Below are 24,233 nucleotides of genomic sequence, written 5' to 3'. Positions count from 1 at the left end.
ACGTCAGCTAATACCACGTAGAGAGTTTCCTCAAATGTACCTTGATTGTATAATTTTTCTTTGCCTGTCTAACTTCCTATTCTAATGCTGAGTATTTCATAATAATCATCTTAGCTGATTTTTTCATTTCACTGATATTTCACAACTTTTTTCTCAGGACGCAGAACAAATCTGGCACATAGTAGATGCTCAAGAAGTATTTATTAAATGAATGAATATATTCTTTATTTTGTAACAGCACACACATGTGCAGTTTAGAGGATAGTTTTATAAATAGGAATATAGAATGACTTGAGCTCAGGGAGAAAAGTGAATTCTTTGGTAAACTGGCCCATCGCAAAAGTTTGCTTGAAAAGAAGCAGAGTTTTGGGAGGTCACCTAGAGTTAATGGAGAAACAATTTTTAGTCCATTTTCTTCTCCCAGGCTTTACTGGAATTGAACATTATTGTAGGTTAAGAGGCAGACCTCTTTGGCTGATTCTTCATGAAAATTGTATCCCAGGGGAGTGATGATTGACATTAATCACTAGGGAGAGAGAAGCTGGCCAACGGAAATGCGAGACATGACATCACAAGTGACTGTGTTTGCAGAACATCACTGGAAACAGCAGGAAGGAGGTAAGAGGTACAGCCATCTATTTCCTCAGAAAGGGAAAACCCACACCCGAATAATAGGGAGAGACCAGGAGCCAGAATTAAAGTGAATAGTTTCCTGACTGGTCAGCAGTGGTGGTTTCTGGAATAGATAAGCCAAGGTACTGAATTATACCGGACTCTCCCACAAAGCAGAGAACTGGTAGTGGCCCAGCTCTGTGACCTCGAGCAGTAACCTCTCTGATCCGGTCTCATGCTTGCTTAGTGGAGGTGGGGAGAAACGGTCCTCTTTTCTTGTCACATGGGTGAAGGACACTACTATATTGTTTGAAGTCTTCCAAATACTGACTTCAAGTAAACGATAATGTAGAGAAAGTTATAATTGTATACCAATGGTATACCAAAAGTTAGAGGAGTTTAGCTGTTAGTAATAATAGCACAAGATTCTCTTGAGTCCCTACTTTGTGCTAATGAATCCTTATCGCCAGTCCTGCCAGCTGGGTTTGACTCTCCCCATTTTACATATGATGAAAGTAAGAGTCAGGAAAGTGAAGTGACTCACCCAGCGTTAAAGAGCTAGAGTGAGCTGCACAGGGATTTGAACTGTGGTCATTTTACCTCCAAAGCCTGTGATCTCCATTAACCGGAGAAGTCTACTAATATGAAGATGTTTGCCTAATTGTTCTTGATCATTCAGCCTTTATACTTGGCCTGATGAATATGATCTTTTAGAACTTTTCTCTTTAGTGTCTCTCTCTCTCTCCCTCCGTCTCTCTCTCTCTCTCTCTCTCTCTCTCTCTCTCTCTTTTGAGAGATGGAGAGCACACAGGGGAGGGGGAGAGACAGAGACAGAATCCCAAGCAGGCTGCACAGGTGGACTACTGAGCCACCCAGGCATCCCCTAAATAACTTCTCTTAAGCCTACTTTTAAAGTCATAGTTCCAATTTTTTTTTTAAAATTTTTTTTTTTTCCAACGTTTTTTATTTATTTTTGGGACAGAGAGAGACAGAGCATGAACGGGGGAGGGGCAGAGAGAGAGGGAGACACAGAATCGGAAACAGGCTCCAGGCTCTGAGCCATCGGCCCAGAGCCTCATGCGGGGCTCGAACTCACGGACCGCGAGATCGTGACCTGGCTGAAGTCGGACGCTTAACTGACTGCGCCACCCAGGCGCCCCCATAGTTCCAATTTTTAATGTGGCTCTAGATACAGCTAGCTCATGGCAATTCTACAAAGTTGTTCACTCATCAAGTGTGCCTTGCTTACTTGTCATTCCAGAAGACCATACTTTTTCTACTGTTCAGGCTTTAGAGCCTGAAATGAATCCCATTGATCTTCACTGGAGAGTCTGTGGACCTCAAATCCTTATTTCATTCCCTCTAACACCCTATAGAAGAGGCCATGATACCTGGGTTCAACTGATCGGGTTGGCCATCATAACCTGGCCATCGTATCTGGGTTCAACTACAAATGATTCAGAAGTAACTGGACTTCTAGCTCAGATCCAAACCACTTTTAAACTGAAGTCCAATCAAAAAGCAATACAGTGGGTGCAAATACAATGTCACCATCTTGTGAAAGAGCACATTCAACATAAACAGGTGTTATAAATGTGCGAGCATGGAACCTGATAACTCTTACAGCATTTTGAGATGCACCAGGACGGTGTATGCCCCCAGAGCCTTGACATTCTCCTGTCCTACTTTGTTTCACGCTTTCTTTCATTGTTGTTGCTTGGTATACTCCGTAGACTTTCAACTATCTGAGGGCAAGGAGCAGATCAGTCTCTCTTATCACGGTATCCCCTTGGTGGTATGCAACAGGCACTTAATAAATATTTCTTAAATGAATGAATTAACTATTTCTGCAAAATTATTTCCAGCTTTCAGAGCCACTGTTTCTCTTAATTAACGAAAGTCATTCTTTCATACACAGTGTGCGTGCGCGCACACACACACACACACACCCACACACACCTGGGAATGACTGACATAATCTCTGGTTTTTTATGGTATCATTACTCGTGAGAGGCAAGTCTTGCTTTAATTAGAATCTTATCGTGATTTCTTTTTTCCGGAGTAGAAATTTTCAGAGCTAGACTCTCCCCGATGGCAACTTCAGGATCATGAACGTGACAAGAGACCAATGCTGTGGCAATTTCCATATTCTTTTTGTATCCTAAAAACAGGGTCATTACAGTTACCTGCCTTGTAGGGATGGTGTGACAGTGAATTGACCAATGAAAGTCTTGGCTTATTGGCTGGCATAGAGTAAGTGATCTCTGTTCAAATCGGTGGCCTCACTGATTAACTGATAACCCTTCTGCTAGTTAGAAAGAGTGATTTCTGATTCAGTTAGACAGAAAACAGTCGTGGTAACCTAGCACGCCTTTCCCTGTTAACTGCCCTTCATCGGGTCATGAGCCTTTCTCCTCCTGGGAAAGAAAATCAGTCACACGTGTGCTATAATATTTCCTTGACTATGTATTTTTTTTCACACTTATCCTTGCTGTTAGCCCCCTCGCTCTTTTAAAATTATTTTCATTTTTGGGGTGCGTGGGTGGCTCATTCGGTTGAGCGTCCGACCTGGCCTCAGGTCATGATCTCACAGTTTGTGGGTTCAAGTCCCATGTCAGGCTCTGTGCTGACAGCTTGGAGCCTGGAGCCTCTCACAGATTCTGTGTCTCCCTCTCTCTCTCTGCCCCATCCCCTGCTTGCACTCTGTCTCTCTACATCTGAAAAAAAATTTTTTTTAAGTTTAAAATTATTTTCATTTTTTAAAACAGCTTACTCTCTCTTTCTCATACTCTGCTTAAAATTAGCAGTTCTAGCATATAAGTCCGATTTAACATTTTTTTGAACCCTGGGCCTTGTGTTTTTCTGGCAGAATGCTGACATAATCAAAACATAATTTTCCCTCTAAACATTGAAAAAAACCTGTTTTTCTGTGGCAAGCGATTTTTACACATGCAAAAAAGTAATTTCCTCTGCAGATAATGCTTAATGTCCTGTCTGTCCTAATGTTATTTATTATAATAAGGGTAAACCTTACCAATTGCTTTCTATGTCTAGGTACGGTAGGTACTACTGTATTCAGTTCTCCCGACAACCCAATGAAACAGGAAGGCCGTTAGGCCCCCTTTTCTGAGGAGGAAATGAAGGCACAGAGGGGATACGTAACTTACTCAAGGTTGCACAGCTAGTGAGTAGCTGAGTAGAGATTTAAAGCCAGGCTTTCTGATCTCACGGCCTGAACTCTTAAACCATGCCATGATACTGACTGTCATATGTATTTATGATCTAGTAAGCTTAATGCAGGATACATTTTTATGCTTAGAAATACATTCTGAAGGAGTGGAAATATTGACATTAGTAGAAATTCAGATATCAGGCCAATTAGGGAAGGAGGCCAATGGGGGTCTGGTTCAGGGAGTCAGAAGTGATGAAATTCTGAACATCAAGCCAAAGCGATATTGAGGAGAAGACCTTTCCAGTACCCTCAACCACTCATTCATCTAAATGCAAGACTGGCCCATGACAACTCTAGTCTTCTTCAATAGTCTTGCTGCTACAACCACTTTTGTAAACTCCGGTGACCCTCAGTTTAGCCCTGCATCTTAGTGTTCAGGCTGCGCCCTGGTTCTTGCTATAAAAACATTGTACGGCCAAGCTTACCTTGGAATTTTACAAGTGGGATAGGATTTGAATTCCCCATGATGAGTTTCTGCGGGGGCCCAGTACAAAGGTTTTCCAAGAACTTTTCAAAATATCTCAGCTACTGTGACCACCAAAGACAATGGAGAGAGGCTGGGCGGGGGGGAAGCAGGGAGGAATACCTTCATTTTCCCAATTAATGTGCGAAAACCTAAACGTGTCCCATGTCCCAGCCTGACCTGGCATGGAGATTATGTGACATCAGATGGATGCCAGTTGTAAGTGGCATATTCACCATGCACTGCCCTTGTATTCCTTGGCACCAATAACACAAAATAGGTTGCTTCCTGAAATGTAAGCCTAGCAATTAGTGCCTTGTCGCGTCCCTATCAGATGTTGGCAAAATAACTGCCTTTGCACTTTTCTTTTCCCCCACTCAAAAACAGTACCTATCAGTGGCAGTCACGGCAAGCATAACTGGAATAAGCTTCAGCTACTGTTGGGCTCTGTGCAAGAGGTACGGTTACAAGAAGTGGGGGTTTGGAGGTAGAATTTTCTTTTGGGCAATCTTCTCACAGTGACAGTGGTGCCTGAATTCTAGTTAGAGCAGGCCACACAAAATCACCTGCATATCCTTTCTTTTCTTTTTTTAATGTTTGTTTATTTTTGAGAGATAGAGAGCACAAGTGGGGGAGCGGCAGAGAGAGAGGGAGACACAGAATCTGAAGCAGGTTCTAGGCTCTGAGCCGTCAGCACAGAGCCTGACGCAGGGCTCGAACTCACGGACTGAGAGATCATGACCTGGGTCGAAGTCGGATGCTTAAATGACTGAGCCACCCAGGGGTCCCTGCATATACATTTTAAATCAACACTTCATACAGTAGATTATTCAGTTCATTAATTATGAAAGCAAATCTGTACCTCACAAAATTCATATTTGCTCTAAGGTACCTTTTCTGGCAAAACGGAGGTCGTAGTAGAGAAAGGACTCCCTGAGCAGTGACTTTGGTCTGTAGGTCCCGGTGTGGCAGAGGTCCTAGAAATAGAAAAAGGGACAATTCAAGACCATCCCCTCCCCACCTTACCAGTCAGGTGAGAAGGGAAAGGCACAGTCAAGAGACCACAAGTGCCATGAAGTATTAGACAATGATCGAAGAGGACGGAAGAACTGGGTGTTGTAGCACATAAACATGTCCAAGGTGTTTTATGAAGCAAGTTACAGAATTGTTTGTCTAATTGGGTCCTAGAATGGTAAAAAGAAAAAAATAACAAAATCTCAGCCGGTACTAAAACAGGGTATGCATAGAAAAAAAAAATCTAGAAAGGTGGCTATACATCAAAGCATGGCCACAGGGCTGTGCTTTCTGGGAGCGGGGATTATGGAAATCTTTCATACTTTCTACATTTCTGATACCCATCTCCATATTTTTAATAATCTTTACAACAAGAATATACGTTTCTTGATGAGAAAAGTTGATTTTTTTAAAGTAAAAAAGATAATATATAAAGAAAATATGGTTTCACCATCCTTAGAGAAATTTTTCTCATGAATTATGCATGACTTCAGCTTTTTCTCTACCATTCAGTATGTGTTTCATTATTTGAAAATAACCTCATATATATTGTGTATATATGAACAAGCACTAGGAAGAGATTTATGATAGGCAAGTCAGGCTTTAGAGAGAAGACTGTGACTTAGGAATATAAGCATTTCAGGGGCGCCTGGGTGGCTCAGTCAGTTAAGCGTCCGACTTGGGCTCAGGTCATGATCTCGTGCTCTGTGAGTTCAAGCTCCATGTTAGGCTCTGTGCTGACAGCTCAGAGCCTGGAGCCTGCTTCGGATTTTATGTCTTCCTCCCTCTCTGCCCCTCCCCTGCTCACGCTCTGTCTCTGTCTCTCAAAAATAAGATACGACATTAAAAAAAATTTAATACAAATAAAGAAAAGAAATACAAGCATCTGATACACAGTAATTGTGCATTTAAAATGTGAATGCAGAATAACAGCTGAGTAACAGGAAAAAAGTAAAAGCGTTCTCAGCCTCTCACTGTACAAAGTGAGAAGCCATTTGTTCATTCATTCAGTACATATTCTTGACTGTCTGCTATATGCCATGTACTTTGCAGATAGCATTGGAGTTCACACTCTAGTGGGAAAGACAAACACAAAATGAGTGAAGAGATGAACAGGTATATAATTCAACATTGTTCTAAGTATTTCGGAGGAGATTAAAAGGGTGAACAGAGAAGGCCTCTTCGAGAAGTGGTAGGTAAACTGAGATCTGGTGAATAAGAAGGAGCCTGACCCCTAAGGAATGGAAAGAAAAAATATCCGTGGCAGAGAGAACAAGGGGGCAGGGTCTGGGATAGGAAATTGGTGGGAGTGTTTCTGAACCCAAAGGACGCCTTGTGGCTGGAGTTCTGTGAACAGAGATGGTTTCCAGGGGGTGGGGGGCAGGGTGGGAGCCAGGAGCCAGGTGATAGAGGGCCTTGGGGTGCATTTGATTCTGGGTGCAAGGGAAGCCATGGAAATGGTTTAGGCAGGGGGATTACCAGATGCTCTTGTTGTTTTGAAAAGATCCCTCTGGCAGCTTTGTTTAGGGTCGAGGAGGGGTACTGTGTTGTTCTTGAGGGGCATCATGGCTTGAACTGGGGTGGTGTTAGTGGAGGTGGCAGGATTTAGACACGTGCAGAGTGTATTTTAAATTTTTTTTTTCAACTTTTTTTAAATTTATTTTTGGGACAGAGAGAGACAGAGCATGAACGGGGGAGGGGCAGAGAGAGGGAGACACAGAATCGGAAACAGGCTCCAGGCTCCGAGCCATCAGCCCAGAGCCTGACGCGGGGCTCGAACTCACGGACCGCGAGATCGTGACCTGGCTGAAGTCGGACGCTTAACCGACTGCGCCACCCAGGCGCCCCACGTGCAGAGTGTATTTTGAAGGTTAGTTCAACATGACATGGTGAAGGATGTTACAGCAGGGATGAGAGAGGAGGGACATCAGGAATGAGTCCCATAGTTATTATTTTTTTTCCTGTTGTTTTTTAAATTTGTCTTATTTTTTAAAATTTGATGTTTTTAATTTACATCAAGTCCCATAGTTCTGACTGCAGCCATTGCTATCTTTTATGTACACAAATAACAACCAGACAGAGAATATACAGGAATAGAAGCCACACATACAATAGCAACAAAATCACTGGGAAGAAATAACGAGAAATCTGTACTGCCTATGTGAACAATATTTTAAAAACACTAATGAAGTCCTCAGAGGAGATATGAGTATACAGAAAGACAGCCAATTCTCAGGATGCCTGACTATCACAGAGGTGCCCATCCATTCTCCCTGAGACAGTTTACAAATGATTAGAACCCCAGTACAAATACCCACAATTTGTTTCTGTTATTTTTTGTTTTGTTGGAATGAGATAAATTGAGCCAAAGTATATTTGGGAAGATAAACAAAAAAGAGCAGCTCAGAAAACACTGGATCTCCACGTTGGTAGTATTTATACTAGATGTTAATATATAATATAAAGTCTCAATAAGTAAATAGTGGGATGTTGATCTGTGAATTAGGAGAACATTCAATGGAAGAGACTAGAAAAATCTAGAAACAGGGCTAACTGTGAGAATTTAGTTTCTGAAACAGACAACGTTAGAAACTTTCTGGGAAAAGATGGTTTGCAACACAATGAAAGAATGACGTGGTGGCCATGTGGTTTCAAAACAAACTAACTAAAAATAGTTCAGTTGAATCTTATCTCACACTTTCAATACATGCTTGATCCATATTGAATAAATCAAGAGTTGAATATAAGAATTAAATCAAGACAGATTTAGAAGAAAATAGGAGGAAATACTTGGTATCTGTGGCATAAGGATTCCTAATCATGATTCAAAAATCTACAAGCCACATGAGAAAAAAAGTTGAGGCATTTAACTTCTTTACAAAACAAAAACAAATTTTGCGTGAGAAGAAACATCCTAATCCAAAAGTCAAATAAATGACAGACTGAGAAATGATATTTTCAGCTCAAAACACAGAGAGATCTTTCCTTCAAGCCAAAAGAAAAATCTACAAAACCTATCAATTGATATCTTACGAGAAAAGAAATGCAAATGATGTGTACCTGTAAAAAGATACTCGGTTTTACACATAATAAAAAAAATTCAAATTAAAACTATGCTAATACTATTTTTTGTAGCTATCACATAAAACCTTGATAAATACGGTGCTTTTTTGTGTGTGCCTGTGTGTGTGTGTGAAAAACACTGGGGATCTATTCTTAGTCTGCTAAGGCTGCATTGGGTCCTCCAGAAAAACTGATCCAGAAGGGGTGTGTGTGTGTGTGTGTGTGTGTGTGTGTGTGTGTGTGTTTATTATATACATATTAACACTATATACCTATTGGTATACAGGTTTGGAGGCTGGAAGTGCAAGATTCAGGTGCTGGCGGGGTTATTTTCCGGTGAGACTTCCCTCCTTGGCTTGCAGATGGCCACATTCTTGCTATGTTCTCACCTGGCCTTTCCTGTATGCTCATGCACTCCTGGTGTCTCTTCCTCCTCTTCTAAGGGAAAAGGACACCTCTCTTAATTGGATTTGGGCCCCACGCTTATCTCATTTAACTTTACCTCCTAAAAGGCGCTGTCTCTAAATATAGCCACATTGTGGGTCAGGACTTCATCAATATGAATTTGGGGTGGGGGCATATTCAGTCTATAATTGGAGATGAGGGCAGGAGGGAGACTTTCATTGTTTGCTTTTTGGCACCTTCTGGGTTTTAAGCTACCTGAGCATGTTACCTATCTTCGAAAAGTTAAAGAGTGATTTCCACATTTCTGCCTCCAGCAACTTGGAGGATAAGGGTGTCATTCACTAAGATGGAGAAGGCTTCGGGGAAGTGGGAGTGGGGTCAGGAGCACTGGGCATGCTGGTGAGGCACTCTAGTGGAACGTCCCCTAGGCAGGTGGTGTTCAGGAGTTTAGGTGGAAGATGAGAAAAAAGCAAGTCTTCTACATGTTTCCAAAATCAGGGAAATGCACGGGCTCACCCAGGGCAGTGGTTCTCAAAATCTGGTTAATATAATTTAGAATCATCTAGAGGGCTTGCTAAAACAGCTGCCTCCAGTTTCTGATTCTGTAGTTCTTCAGTCAGACCCAAGAACTTAGACTTCTTCTTTTTTTATTAGTAAGTATTTATTTATTGTGGGGAGAGTGCAAGCAGGGTCGGGGCAGAGAGAGGGGGACAGTGGATCCAAGATGGGCTCTGCGCTGACAGGTTGACAGCAGTGAGCCCAACATGGGGTTCAAACTCACAAATGGCGAGATCATGACCTGAACTGCAGTCGAACGCTCAACCGACTGAGGCACCCAGGGGCCCCTAGAACTTACACTTCTAACAAATCCAGGGGATGCTGGTACTACTGACTGGAGTCTCCACTTGGACAACCACTAGCCCAGGGCAGTGATTTTCCATTCTAACCTCATATTGGTATCAGATGGAAAGCCAGGAGAAAAAACACAATTACCTGGGACCCACTCCACTGCAGGCCAATTAAGTCAGAACCTCTGGAAAGTGGGCATGGACACCGGTAAATTTTAAAAGCTCCCCTTTCTGGGGCACCTGGGTGGTTCAGCTGGGTAAGCATGTGACTTCGGCTCAGGTCATGATCTCGCAGTCCATGAGTTCCAGCCCGGTGTTGGGCTCTGTGCTGACAGCTGAGAGCCTAGAGCCTGCTTCGGAATCTGTGACTCCCTCTTTCTCTGCCCCTCCCTCACTCATGCCCTGTCTCTGTCTCTCAAAAAAAAAAAAAGTTAAAAAAATTTAACAGCTCCCCTTTTGATTCTGATGTGCAGCCAGGGAAGAGAGATGCTGACCAGAGAAAGAGACTCTGGAGAAACCAGAGAAAGCCAAGAATAAGGACCTAGGATTCTACCTTTTAAATGGCTGGTAGGCAGAGAAGAGCCAACCAAAACATAGCGAAGTAAAGAGATGAAATGGCAGGACCTCCACTTGCACTGTGGAAGGCAGTTACTAGCTAGCAGGCTCTGTGATGGGTTCTGGCGATACAGATACAGTTAAGCCCTACCCAGCCTTCAGGGAGCCTCCTTACCATTAAGGACCCAAAAAACACTGCCTTACAGAAGCAATGGCATGATCTATTCCCTTCCTGATGTGTTCCCTGGAGAAACACTTGCCCCCTTACATAAGAATGCATGTCAAAGATGTTCATGACAGTGTTGCTTGTAATGGTGAAAAACGAGACCACGTGTCCTCAGAAGGATGGCCACATTATAGAAAATGGCATGTTCATATGGCAGAATATTGAGTGAACCAGGAGTGAACCAGGAGACCTCCATTGGCAAGATCTAAAAAAACATTGTTGGAAGGACAAAGCAAGTTGCAGCATGATGTGCGTGTGCTTTAGGTGAAGAACAGCTCACATAGGTGTTTGTGCATAAAGATCTAAAAAGAGGTCTAGGAAGATGCACTCTAAATTCGTACCTGTGGAACGGGAGAGGGGACACATTTGAGGATGATGGGCAAAGGGATTTGATTTCTAATGCTCTTCATATTTTCAAAGCTTTTGATAAATGCATGTATTTAATTACTGCAATATTGTACTCATTAAATTGTGTTAAAGTCTTTTACAAATGTCGATAATCACCATCAAGTCTGAAGTTAATATATGCATGTTCTAGAATATCTGTCTTTCTGTGAGGTCTTGAAATAACAGTCTCCTGATTTGAGGGGTTAACTGAAAATCTCTCCTGACCACAAGAAGTATTTCTCCCAGCCCATTTCTTAAACTGAGAAAGGGGCAGAAACTATAACTTAATAGAAAAAAAAAAAAAACCCATTGTGTGGCCGTTACTCTATGAATTTTTCTGCAAAACAAACATGTTTGAAATAGCGTTTCAAAGCTATAGACAGCTTCCTTCCCCAGAGTCTTGCCTGGCAGACATACTACCATTACTCAGTCAAGGAGCTGTTCTGGAACGCAACTCTGAAAGCAACTGAGATTTTTATTCTGCAAGCTTCTGTCTCTTATGTAGTGAGTAAATGATGCTAGGAGGTCCCATGGATGAACATGCAGGAATCCACTGGAACACGCTTTAGCCTGACCATCCCTATGACTTTCTAGATAAATGGATGCCTTTGAGGTACTGTGCCGTTTTCCTGAAAAGCAGTGACTTTTGAATCCTCAGATGTTCATTTTCAGAGGCAAAAGTTACGGAAGTTCTAGGAGACCAAGGTCTTGTCTGTATCATCGCCGTCACTTGCCCAGTACCTAGCATAGTGCCTAACTATGGTAGATGCTTAGTAAATATTTGTGGACACACACAAAATTAAAAATAACACCATGGATGAATTCTATATTATGTCGAGCAAAAGAAACCAGACGCAGAAAACTGAATCCTACATTTTCCATTTATAATGATGTTAAAAAATAGACAAAATTAATTGACGGCGATTGAAAATGGTCACTTTGGGGGGACAGTGATTTTGAAGGACACAATGGGGGCTTCTGGGATGCTGGTCACATTCTTTTGCTTGATCTTGGCGGTGGTTACAGGGATGTGTTTACTCCGTGAAGCTTCATTAAGCTATATAATTATGATTTGCACACTGTGCTGTTTGCACGTTAATTTTTTAAGTTTACTTAAAATAAATGAAAAAAAAAAGTTTTTTTTCAAAAAAAAAACCTCACTGTTAAATAAAGGCACATTAACTGGGGTTTTAAAGTTTTAATCCTTTATGTTGTAGATGATCTCATCTCTGGAAAATTATTTTCCAATACAAAACGTATTTTCATTTTGTATTTCTGAAGAGATGTGTAACATCACCTCCAGGGCTTAAAGGCTTAGCCTTCCTTGTTCGAAGGCATTTGTTCCTCCTTATCGGAATTCAGCGGATGGTAAAACAGCTGCTGTATGATGAGAAGAAGTTTTGCTGTTGGGTTTTTAGCACCCATTCTTTATCCTGCCCCTACTCTTTTGAAATGTCTAACCCCTTTCACCGATGAGGGAGACTACTGAAAAAAAAACCCCAGAAACTTCAGAGATGTGCAGTCTGGGAAAAATATGTGACATTCCCCACTATTTAATAAACACCAGACTCACTAAATTTTCTAATTTTTTTCTTTTTTCTCCCACATTCCTTTTTCTTGTTTTTCTTCTTGACAATAGCAAAAACATTAAAAAACTCCTTGAACCCAGTAACCCAGAAACTGAACTTGCACACACACACGTGTACACGTACAAAGTGATAGATTTACAAGGTAATTCGCAGACACATGGTCTGTGGTAGCAAAAGCTGAAAAGCAACCTAAATGTCCAGCAAAAGGGGACTTTTAAGGGTATTACATTCAGCAGTAGAAAAGTATGTGACCGTAAAAAAAGAATGAAGAGGCTATGTTCAGAATATAGAGATAAGTGCAAAGTACAGTATATTTAGACTCCTACCATTTGCTAACACATGGGTTCCTTCTGGAAGGGATACACAAGAAACCGTTAACATGGGTTGCCCCCAGAGGGGGATGGTGTACGTAGGCAGGACAGTGACTCTCCCTGTACACCCTTGGGTTCCTTTGATATTTAAACTGTATTGTATGTTGTCTAATCAAAAATAAATTTTTAAAAACATGTAAAATAATACTGTTGGCAGTAGTTACTAGAGAGAACCCCGATTTTGCCAAGAATGTAGAACAGTAGCACAATCTTACACCCATACTTGGAAGGGGAAATTGGGATCACCTAACATGAAGTTTGTCAAAACATATTAAAGACTCCCAGATTTTCCTTTGGACTAGATATATCCAGTTGCAGGAATTTGTTTTTTAAGAATATAACTGTTAACTAGAAGACACTGATGAAAGAAATTGAAGAAGACATAAATCAATGGAAAGATACTCCATGCCCATGGACTGGAGGCATTAGCATTGTTAAAATGTCCACACTACCCAAAGCAATCTACAGACTCAACACAATGTCTATCAAAATTCCAATGGGGTTTTCACAGAAATTAAAAAAAAAAATCCTAACATCTGTGTGGAATCACAAACAACCCCAAATAGCCAAAGCAATTGGGGGGGGGGGGCGGGGAGCAGAAGAACAAACCTGAAGGTATCACACTTCCTGATTTCAAACTATACTATAAAGCTGTGGTAATCAAGATAGTATGATCCTGGCATAAAAACAGACACAGAGATCAACAGAACAGAATGGAAGGCCCTGAAATAAACCCATGAATATATGGCCAATTAATTTACAATAAAGCAGCCAAGAATATACCATGGGGAAAAGACAGTCTCTTTAATAAATGGTGCTGGGAAAACTGAACAGCCATATGCAAAAGAATGAAACTAGACCCCTATTCTACACCCCCCCACACACAAACTCAAAATGGATGAAGAATATAAGACTTGAAAGCATAAAATTCCTAGAAGAAAACATAGGCAGTAAGCTCCTTGATCTAGGTCTTGGCAATGATTTCTTTTGGATTGGACACCAAACGCAAAGTCAACAAAAGCAAACATAAACAAGTAAACCACATCAAACTAAAAAGCTACTGCACAGCAGAGGATACTGTCAATAACGAACAGGCAACCTTTGGGATGGGAGAAAATATTTGCCAAACGTATAATTAATTAGGGGTTAATATCCAAAATGTATAAAGAACCCATTCAACTCAATGGCAAAAGATAATCTGACTAAAAATGGTTAGAGGATCTAAAAACATATATATATATATATATATATATATATATATATATATATATATATGTATATATATGTATATACATACACATATGTATATATATGTATACATATATATACACACATATATATGTGTATGTATATGTGTATACATATATATGTATATACATACACATATATATATGTGTGTATATATATATGTATACATATATATACACACATATATATATGTGTATGTATATACATATATATGTATACATATATATATATATATTTTTTTTTTTTTACCAAAGAAGACATACAGATGGCCATCAGGTACTTGCAAAAGCGCTCAACATCACTAATCATCAGGGAAATGCAAATCAAAACCACAATGAAATGATCTCTCACACCTCTTAGAATATTTTTTTTTTAATCAAAAAGAAAATAAATAGGAAATGTTGGAGAGGATCTGGAGAAAAGACAAACTGTTGGTGGGAATGCAGACTGGTGCAGGTACTATGGAAAACAGTATGGGGATGCCTCAGACAATGAAAAACAAAACTACCATCTGATCCAGTAATTCCACTTGTGGGTATTTATCCAAAGGAAATGAAACACTAACTCAGAAAGCTACATGCATCCCCATGTTCATTGCAGCTTTACGTATAATAGCTAAGACATGGAAACAACTCAAGGGTCCGGTGATGGCTGGATGGGTGAATAAAGAATTTGAGATTATCTAGGTCTATCTATCTATCTATAGTGAATGTGTAAATACACACAATGGAATATTATTCATCCATATAAAAGAAGGAAATCTTTGCTATTTGCGACAACATGGATGGACCTTGAGGGCATTACACTAAGTGAAATAAAACAGAAAAAGAAATATAAATACAATATTATATCACTTATAAGTGGAATCTGATGACAACAAACAAGCAAACAAACAAAAATACTGAACTCTTAGATACAGAGAATAGACTGGTGGTGGCCAGAGGAGGGGAAAGGAGATTGGGCAAAATGAATAAATGTACAAACTTCCAGTTTTAAAAGACATAAGTCCAGGGGATGTAATATTGTATATTTGAAAGTTGCTGAGAGAGTAGATCTTAAACATTCTCATCACCAGAACAAAAATTATAACTATGGGGGCGCTTGGGTGGCTCAGTCAGTTAAGCGTCCGGCTTCAGCTTGGGTCATGATCTTGAGGTTCATGAGTTCGAGCCCCATGTTGGGCACTGTGCTGACAGCTCAGAGCCTGGAGCCTGCTTCCGATTCTGTGCCTCCCTCTCTCTCTCTCTCTCTGCCTCCCCACCTCGCGCTTGGTCTCTCAAAAATGAATAAATGTTAAAAATTTTTTTAAAAAATTATAACTGTGTGGTGATGGATTTCAACTAGGTTTCACAATATACACAAATAAGGAATTATGTTGTACACCTGAAACTAATATAATGTTATATATCAATTATATCTCAACCAAAAAGGTTGTCTGGAGAAAACAATGATACACAAAAAGGCTTAAATACAAGGAATTCCATCCCACTGTTCTTTGTAGTGAAATCGGAAATATTTTAGTAAAAACTGGAAGCTACCTCCCACCACCAAAGAATATATGTATGAAAGAAAGAATGGTTATAACAGAGCACAATGACAGGCGCCTGGGTGGCTCAGTCAGTTGAGTGTCCAACTTCAGCTCAGGTCATGATCTCACAGTTCGTGGGTTCGAGCCCCATGTCGGGCTCGCTGCTGTCAGCACAGAGCCCACTTCAAATCCTCTGTCCCCCTCTCTCTTTGCCCCTCCTCACCCCCCCCCCATAATAAACAAACATTAAAAAAAATAATGGAGCACAATGAAAGACTAGATTGCAGAAATACTGGGGAAGAAACCTTACGCGTCTGAAAGAGATAATCAGTTTCATATGTTATGGTACAGCTATACATTAAAAATGCTATTTTAGAAGAATAATGACAGAGAAAATTGCTCATGATAGAAAGTGAAAAATAATACAGCATATTACAGCACAATACTATTTGTTGCCCAAAACGCACGTGTGTAACTGTATATACGTGTAGGTGTGTACACGTACGTGTAAAACCAAACTTTAACCCTTCCATTCTAGGTGATTGGATGATGGCTATTTTTATTTCCTGTTTCCATTCTTATATGAGTGTTAAGAAGGGACTATATTATGCTTATGTTTTATAGTAGAAAATGCACAACAAAAGACTTAATGAGAACATTTTTCAAAGGTGCTATAGATAAAGCCTGCCAATATAATGTAAGTGAGGTCCAAGATATTCACCTGCTAACAATGAAACACTGCATTAAACTGAGCCTAATTAAATGACAGGATGGACACTTCTGTGAAGGACGAGAGCCGGCTACCAAGCACTTGATATCCAAGGCAATATTGTTGAGGGATGTGTTATCATGGGGCGTTCTCTCCACAGGAAGCATGCTGATCACGCAGACTCTATTACTTCTCCCATACTAACCTATTATAATTCGTTTAGGAGGCAAGTAATTGTTTACCCCAAAGCAAAAAGAATTTGCTGATAGGCATATGGCATGGTGATATATTTTTGAAAACCACTTCTCATCAAATGACTCCCACACTGTTATCTTTTATCTTTATTACCTTTTTAAAAAACAAGGTGAGATTCACATTTTCACTGTCTTAAAGTGAACAGTTCAGTTGTGATGAGTGCACTTACAATATCATGCGACCACCAATTCTATCTAGTTGCAAAAGGAGGTCCCACACACATGCACACAGGAAGCAGGTCCATTTCCCCTTTCCCCTTGTCGCCTGGCAACCACCAATCTACATTCTATCTCAATGGACTTACCTCTTCTGGGCATTTCAGAGAAATGGAACCCTACAGCATGCGGCCTTTTGTGTCTGTCTTTCATAGAGCGTAATGTTTTCGAAGTCTGCACCATGGACCAATACTTCATCCCTTTTTATGGCCGAATGATATTCCAAAGTACGGATCTGCCACCATCTGTTTATCCGTTCCTCTGTGATGGACATTTGGACTGTTTCCGCCTTTTACCTATTGTGAACAGAGCTACTGCGTGTACCTGTGCTTGACTTTCTGACTTCAGTTGTTTTATGTATATAACTACGAATGGAATTGCTCTGCATGGTAATTTTTTTATGGTAAGTTTAACTCTTTAAGGAACCACCAAACTATTTTCCATAATGGCTGAACCATTTTAAATCCCCACCCAAAATATCCAAGGGTTTCACTTTCTTTTTTTATTTTTTTAATGTTTATTTATTTTTGAGAGAGAGACAGAGAGAGAATGAGAGTGTGTGAGCAGGGGTGGGGGAGGGGCACAGAGAGAGGGACACACAGAACTCGAAGCGGGATCCAGGCTCTGTGCTGCTAGCACAGAGCCCGATGTGGGGCTCGAACTCACGAAACCATGAGATCATGAGCTGAGCCAAAGTCAGGTCCTTAACCGACTGAGCCGCCCAGGTGCCCCTGAAGGGTTTCTGAATGTATTTGCCAACTCTTGTGATTTCCAGTTCTTGTTTGGTTTTTTTTTGTTTTTTTGTTTTTTTTGAAAAGAGCAATCCTAATAGATGTGAAGTGTTATCTCATTGTGGTTTCAATATACATCTGCCTCATGGTTAATGACATTGAGCATCTCTGGCCATTTGTATATCTTCTTTGGAGAAAGGCCTATTCAAGTCCTTTCCCCAATTTTCATTTGTCTTTTTTTGTTGTTGAGCTATTGAAAGTTCTTAAAAGATTCTAGATCCTAGGCCTTTATTAGATATATGATTTATAAATACTTTCTCTCATTCTGTGGGTTGTCTGTTCACTCTTTTGATAGTGTCGTTGATTGCACTTGTTACTTTCACTTACTAATGTTTACATAGAGAAATATTACTTCCTGTTTTGTTAGTTTCACCTACAATTACATTTGGACACACTTTTGTGTTTGAAATTATTTAAAAAATTACATTATTATCATTTTGATGGCTGCATAATCCGTCATATTCATAATAATCTGAGGATTGCTGGCAAAGTATTTAATGTTTTCTTGGTATCAGAAACGAATGAAATCCAATGAACCATTGAACAACCAGGCACAGAGAAGGGAGGGGACCACGTGGTTTTGAGGATCACATGAGTTTGTGGACTTTGCCTCAAACACTGTAGGAATACTGCCTCCCCGTTTCTGGTTTCCTTGTCTCCCATTTCAAACTCTTAGACAACAGCATCTTACCAGCTCAGCATGGGTCAGTGTTGACCCCTGTAGAGGACACTGATCGACACAGTCCAGATCCCCCCTCAGGCCTGACATGCCCCTTCCCCCGAGTGCTGGGAGCATTGGCTGCTTCACGCTCTCGGTTGAATCCCTCCTCAGGACTTGGCCTTGACTGAAGATTGCCTTTTCATCCAAATTCATGTCTCTTTCCCACAGGCAGCCCATGTGTAATGATAGGTGATGCAGGACAACTCTGAAGGGTCATCCCAGCTCCAGGCTCCTGGGTTTGGCTGATGCCTTGTTATGACTGCATCACAGTTCATTTTCCCTCTGCCCAGTGTCAATTTACCTCACTTCCCCACAGGTATTGATCACAGGTATCGTTCCTGCACACCAATAACTAAGACTCATTTCCCAGGAATGTAGCCTGTTGAAATCATTAATCCAGGCACTAGAAGAACATCATCGTATCTAGGAAAATACCTGAGGGTTTCAAAACTGGTTTCAGAAATGGAAGGAGTGGCTATGGCCTATTGCTATGGAGTACTGAAATAATTTCCAGTTGGGCTCTTTCAGGAATACTGGAATGAACAGCTTTTACTTTTGTAATGTTTCATTTGAATAGACCCCTAAGAGTTGGCTTGTCCTGACTCTGGTACATTTTTAGGCTGCTTTCAAAAAGGATTTTGCTAATTTAACAGTTGTCAACAATGAGCAAAAACTATGCACAATTTTTATTTTATTTTATTTTTTTTTTATTTTTGGGACAGAGAGAGACAGAGCATGAACGGGGGAGGGGCAGAGAGAGAGGGAGACACAGAATCGGAAACAGGCTCCAAGCCATCAGCCCAGAGCCTGATGCGGGGCTCGAACTCACGGACCGCGAGATCATGACCTGGCTGAAGTCGGACGCTTAACCGACTGCGCCACCCAGGCGCCCCCTATGCACAATTTTTAATACACCTGTGACCATAAAGGGGATGGAAAAAATAGTATCAGATGTATCAGAAAATCTGCCAGGTGGCTTAAGTAAATCCAATGTTGTTCCCTAGTATTTGCCCCTTTATCTATAATAATAATGATAATTTTTATTAGATACAGAGTCCTAGGACATTTTGAAATAAAAAAGGCTCACCCTCTTTTGAAGCTAAGAAAGCTTTAGAAATTTGGTGACCTTTGAAAGAACCCATAATTATGAGTAGGGTTTGTATAATGGAGACGTTTGGATTTTTGGTTTTCAGTGACAGAAGCCCAACTCTAGTTTAAGCTCAACTCTAGTTAAAGCAAAAATGGACTTAGCTAACTTAAAAAAATCTGGGGGTATCCTGCCTCAGGGGCATTTGGATCCAGGATATCCAAATGATGCTCTAAGAGAACAGTCTCTCCAACTCTTGACTGTTATACTTTGCACTGGCTTTGTTTTCAGACAGGTTTCTTCCTTGTGGAGCTAAGAATAGACACCAGCTCTCTCATACACCGCCCCCCCCTCCCTGCCCCCCGCCCTGTTAGCAGCTCTTATCACTCCGGGAAAAAGAAAATGCCTCTCTCTCCTGATAAATCCAGCAAGATATACCAGCAGCTCTGTTTGACCAGGTCTAGATCACGTGCCCAGTTCTAGAATCGAAAATAGGTTCAGCCCCAGGAACCCATGAACTGAGCCTGGGCAAGAGCGGTACTCCAAAATAATAAAGGGTGCTTCAAACTGCAAACGAGGAGAAAGAGGTGTCCATTACCAGTTTCACAAGTGGAGATGAAGAATGGGGAAGCATCGGCCTGAATAAAGGCGTGGAGGCAAGAGAGGAAGGTCCAGGTTGACAAGAAGATTGGAGAGCAGAGAAAAAGGTGACTGGAGATGTGTTGGAGAAAGCCTTGACTGCCAAGATAAGGTTTCGTGCCCAATTGTAAAGGCATTGCGGGGGTGGGTGGTGGCAAAGAGGTGTCCAAAAAAATCATCACATTTTACAAATATAATCCATCATCAAGCATAATTGAAAACAGGTGAGCTTTCTGTGTTGTCTTCAAGACTCTGGTATGTAGTTGTAGGCTTCATTTCTAAGGAATTTGTTTTCAGTTAAACTGCATAAGCCTGCTTGACCTACCCCTGGAAAAAAGTTTTTAGTATGTTCGTTGAATGCATCTGTCTCTCCCACCTTATTCAATTTCTTCTTGCCTATCACTTTGAGATTTGGCTAAACTGAAAAATACATATTAGGATGAGCAATCCCAGGTGGAAAACCAGGAACTCTTGGGGATAAATAGAAAGAAGGCAGCCAACCATGAATCCTCAGACCTGATGGGCAATTTACAACCTCACCACTTGAAGGCACCTCATTTATTCCTCGGTTAAAGTTGCTCTCTCAACCTTAGCACAGACTTTGGAGAAAGACATATTTTGTTACAATAATGATCAGAAAGTCCCTCTGGAGGAAATAACTTGCTGATGAAGATTAATTTCTCTCTCCCTTCCTCTTCTGCCTTCTGTGTGTCTTCTCCATAAACAGAAGTGAAAAATAGTTCACTGGAGCCCAGAGTAACGGACCACAAAGTTCCCAATAGATGGTCAACCTGGGTTGACTATAACTTAGTTTTAATGGCATCCCTTCACTATAGAGTGAAACTAGAAAGGGCTTTGCAAATAGCCACATGCTACACTTGAATTCATTATCATCATTTCAATCACCACGTTAAGATCCAGGAGGTGGGGTTCCTAAAGTTCCCCTTTTTTGGATGTGAAGCAGTATAGATTCATGTTGACTAGTCCTCAGCCTCCGGAATATGACAGTCCTGAATTTTTTTTTTTTTTTAATTTTTAAAACAATGTTTATTTTTGAGAGACAGAGACAGAGGCACAGAATCTGAAGCAGGCTCCAGGCTCTGAGCTGTCAGTACAGAGCCCAATGCAGGGCTTAAACCCACAAACCATGAGATCGTGGCCCGAGCCGAAGTCGGACACTTAACTGACTGAGCCACCCGGGCGCCCTGACAGTTCTGTTTTTGTTACTTAGCATGCCTGAGCCTTCATAGCCTCATCTGAGAAATGGAGTAATTAAAGTATATACTGGTCTGATACAGCTTTGGTGGGGATTAAGGAGATCAAGATGAATAAAAAACAACCTGTTCATTGTCATAACATGACTCACTCATCCTGGCGTTGCCAGAATTTCTTCGTTTTAGGACCAAAAGTTCCATATCCTGGGGACCTTGTCAGTCCCATGCAAACTGGGACTGTTGGTCATCCAAGGATGAGGAACTCAAACAACTTTCAGAAAGTATTAGCTATTTTTATTTCAGGGAAGAAAAGTGAGGATTAAAATTCTCAGCATGGTAGAAGGAACACAGGCATTTTGTTTAAAAAATTAGGATTACAGAATTAAACCTCCTAGGATTCATACATAAGGCTTCCAAATGCAAATCCTGTACTCTTCCTGGGGTGCTTTGATTCCTTCTTTCATTCAATTCTTCATTCCTTTAATCAATGCTTGCCTTCATAGGACTTAGAGAAGAAGACACAGACAGTTAGAAAATAGAAACCTTACAAATGATTCACACTGCCACCGTGCTAAGTGTATTGGCAGGTAATGGCTCATCATGGGTTTTCTAGGGATTTTCCTGAAGCCATCTGCTCTCCAGTGTTTCCTCTTGTGTCCATATTTTCCTGCAAAGTGACCCTCGTAGGACTGCAGTCCAGCCTTTGGCCACAGAGGAGCAGAAAGTTAATTAGCCTGAAGTGACCACATTTGGTTTACTCAGAGGTGTTCCTCTTCTTCCATTTTGATAGACAGCAGATGTAAGGAGTGCAACATCATCCCCTGTATCACATGGAATAATCCATGGCTGATAGGTTCCTAACTGGAGGAGAGGCCTTCATTTATCTGTGCAGGTGATGTGGATCTACGTTTGCCTGTTTAAGTTCACGAAACATGAAAAGACCCAAGAGTCTTACATTTCAACCCATAATCTCACCATGCATAGGAAAGGAAAAGTGGTCTGTCCAGATGTGTTCCCATTACAATATTGTGTGGTCTTTTATTTTCATTCCAGTAGAGCCAGGAAATTCAGAATCAGTCACCTAGTCCAAAATATAATAATCTTTCGGTATTATATTTACAATAACATATCATAGGGAAAGTGGATATTTCATCTGGGAGCCAGGACAGCCACTGGGGGACTGACTTGCCTCAGCAGTACCGTGTTAATAAACTTGAGAAAGCCCTATGCTGGGTTAAAATGCAACTTTTCACCCCCCTGGCATGGCAAACTGAACAGGGAAGGAAACCTCTAGCAAAACAGGATTAGATTTCACAAAAAGATACGGAAGGGGATACAAAATCCCTCACCGTGTCTCCTGTAAAAATAAAAGAACAAAAGAGCCAGTGGCCATTTCTCCAAAGAAGAGCCTTCCCTGGATTGTTTGCATTTAAAGTCGACTTCTTTCTTGCATTTAAGTTTTAGGTGGCTGGTATTTAACAAAATCTTTACAAAATCGAGTTGTTGTTGTTTTTTTTTAATGTATTATTTTTAAATTTAGGATCATTTCAGGGGGAGATGTTTAGGTGTTTGGATTTGGTAGGAAATTCTCTGATCGGGTTCTGAGAACAAAATAGGGTTTGTTTTTGGTTTGGGTCTCAGGTGGGACAAGCAGTTAGGGGATTGAGAAAGAAAAGTGCTTCTGTGGCATCAAGTACCAGGAAGGTGGTCTCAAGGATATGTCAGCGACAGCAACTGTATTAACGTTTTTTTTTTTTTCTTTTTTTTCAAAATTGCAGCAAGTCTGGGGCTATTTCTTAAAGGAATTTAGTGCAAAAGTTGTGCCCCTTGCTATCCTGAGATCTTGCCCAAGATTTGAAAACATGCCCAATGCAAACATGATAGGAGACTTTGAATGAAGAAAATAAGCTCCAGAAAAATGTTTTAATTGGTGGTGGTGTAGGGTGGGGGGTGTTAGAGAGGAGTCACATCTGTTTTTCGTTTTTCTCCTCTCCTTTTCCTTTCTTTTCTTTTAAGAAGGAATATTCTTTGTTAATCAGATATCCTAGTAGGAAAGACAAAAGGAGAGCCCTCACGGCTGCTCTTGCTTAAGTGTTCTAGGCTGAGTTGTGTTCTCCACCCATCCCCAAATTCACATGTTGAAGTCCTAATCCCCAGGAACTCAGAATATTTGGAGATAGGACCTTGAAAGAGGTAATTAACATAAAATGAAGTCATATGGCCGGGGGGGGGGGGGGGGTGTTTGCCCAATGTGACTGATGTTCTTATAAGAAGAGGGAATCTGGACTCAGACATGTGCACATAGAGGAAAGGCCATGTGAAGACGGTATGCCAAGAGAGGCTTCCAAAGAAATCAGCCCCGCCAGCACCTTGATCTTAGACTTCTGGCCTCCAGAACTGTGAGAAAAAAAATTTGTGTTGTTTAAGCCACCCACTCTGTGGGATTTTGTTATGGCGGCCCTAGGAAACGAATACATTCGGTCTAATGACTGTTTCCACCAAAGGATGTTGCCAGTGGAAGATGATAACTCCTTGTTAGAAACAGTAGCTTGTTTTCCATATTCCTCTGCCATACATGTTTAGCTATGTTTTAAAAGTACATACAGAACTCAGGGCATTTGTGTTCCAGTAGAGTTATTTTTTGAGGCGAGGGAGGACATGAGAACATATTTCAGTCACATTTATTAACTGGAATGCCTTTTAATATGCTTAATAAAATTGTGAATCATGCATGCCCTCTGAAATAATTTTAAAATAAAAGAATATTAATGTATTTTTAAGGTTCTGATTTCTTTGCATAGCTTAATTTAGATTTCTTCTTTTTGACTTAAAATGAGAGTGTTTTTTTTTTCTTTCTGACCTTTGTAAGTTGCTTTAAATGCCCATGCTCAACTTCACAGTGATTAAGGCAAATATGATACAGCCGTAAAGGGAATAAAATGCAGCTGTTTAAAAAAAAAGGGGAACCCCAGCATATCAAAAAGAAGTTTTAGTGTTAACTGAAAAACAATTTTAAGTCATTGCGTGTATGTTATTATTGTGATTATGCATAGTTATATAT

The 24,233-nt window shown here is 40.7% G+C and overlaps 1 protein-coding gene across 14 annotated transcripts in view; it reads left to right on the top strand.

Annotated features, from left to right (window-relative positions):
• LOC131509943 (uncharacterized) overlaps nt 1–24,233 on the top strand; it is a 320,351-nt gene that overhangs the window by 8,760 nt on the left and 287,358 nt on the right. The window contains exon 2 of one of the 14 annotated variants that reach the window (XR_009260806.1): nt 16,878–17,123. The exons of the other annotated variants lie outside the window; for them this stretch is intronic. The gene's annotated coding sequence lies outside the window, so the exon portion shown is untranslated. The remainder of the gene's footprint in view (nt 1–16,877; nt 17,124–24,233) is intronic. 14 annotated transcript variants of the gene reach the window in all.

The sequence above is a fragment of the Neofelis nebulosa genome, chromosome 4 (assembly GCF_028018385.1).
Source record: "Neofelis nebulosa isolate mNeoNeb1 chromosome 4, mNeoNeb1.pri, whole genome shotgun sequence".
Taxonomy (NCBI): Eukaryota; Metazoa; Chordata; class Mammalia; order Carnivora; family Felidae; genus Neofelis; species Neofelis nebulosa.
This window is presented reverse-complemented; position numbering and strand designations above follow the sequence as displayed.